Here is a 1,237-nt window from a genome sequence, read left to right on the forward strand (position 1 = left end):
TTGAGTTCAATGGTCTTTACTGAGCACCTGCTATGTGCCAGTCGCTGGAGACAAGGCCAGGACACAAAGATATGTGTAGACAAGGTCCTCGCCCTCAAGGAACTCATGGTCTGCTTGGGAAGACGGGCAAATCAGCAAACCAATCAAGAGTTACCATCCAGAGCAACTAGCAGAGGTTGACTCATAAACCAGGTAAACCGAGAGCACAGAGCAGAAGAGAAACAGGGAAGAGTTCTTTCCATGAGGATGGAGAAGACAGGACCGATTCAGGAAATACTGAGAAGTAGAGTCAGTCCTGAGCCAAGTATGGAGAGGAGAAAATCCCAGGTTGAGGACTGTGAAGGCTAGGGCAAGGATTCCTCTGAGTTCTTAGTCATAACTTCTGAGGATCTAATTTATCCCCCTCAGACCCCTCTTAGAGTCCAGCTGGGACGTTAACTAGCAGACCGAACTTGAAATTTGAAGGGAGATCTTACAAAAAGAGGTCATAGCTTTGCGCAGTGGCAGTATCGTAGCCAATGAGGTTTATCCGAGGCGCGATTATTGCTAATTGAAAAAGAGGTCAAAGTCCGTAAGCCCATGCTCAGTTTGTAGCAAGGATCCTGAGACAAGAGTCAAGTGCAGGTTCTTGTCGCTTCTGCAATCTGTTCACGTTCTCCATCTGCACTGCCCTCACCTGGGTCCCGGCCACCATCCCCTCTTGCTTGGACTATCACAGTGGTTGCCTAACCCGTCTCCCCTTTCCATGCTTCATTTCTACTCTAAATCCAGGTGCCAGGAGGAGCTCTTTAAAAAATTCAAATTGGATAATGTCACTCCCCTGCTTAGACCCTTGAAAGGTCTTCTGTTACTCTTAGGATAAAATCCACTCTCCTTTCCATGCTTACCTGGTCCATAAGTCCACCTTCTGCCCACTTCCCCAACTTCCTTTCCTGCCCTGCCCCACCATGTCCCACACGCTGTCCTTCTACTGTTACCCAAATATACCAAACTCTTTCCATTCAGAGCCATCCATTCATTCAGAACATAGTTATCAGGAACTTTCTATGTGCCAGACATTGTTTGGTTGCTGAAGATATAGCAGGGAATACAATGCACACAAATCCTTGCCCTTTGGAAGCTTCTGTTTTAGTGGAGGAAGACAGACTATAAACAAGAGAAGCAAATAAATATAGTACATCAGACGGGGGGAAAAAGCAGAGAGAGGGGAGTAGAGACATTGGAGAATGGGTCTGCA

At 46.8% G+C, this 1,237-nt stretch overlaps 1 pseudogene; it reads left to right on the plus strand.

The window, feature by feature from the left end:
• The first annotated feature begins 489 nt into the window (after positions 1–489).
• Positions 490–609, plus strand: LOC115522479 (annotated as a pseudogene).
• Positions 610–1,237: the final 628 nt, after the last annotated feature.

Source organism: Lynx canadensis, chromosome C1, assembly GCF_007474595.2.
Source record: "Lynx canadensis isolate LIC74 chromosome C1, mLynCan4.pri.v2, whole genome shotgun sequence".
In the NCBI taxonomy this organism is placed as follows: Eukaryota; Metazoa; Chordata; class Mammalia; order Carnivora; family Felidae; genus Lynx; species Lynx canadensis.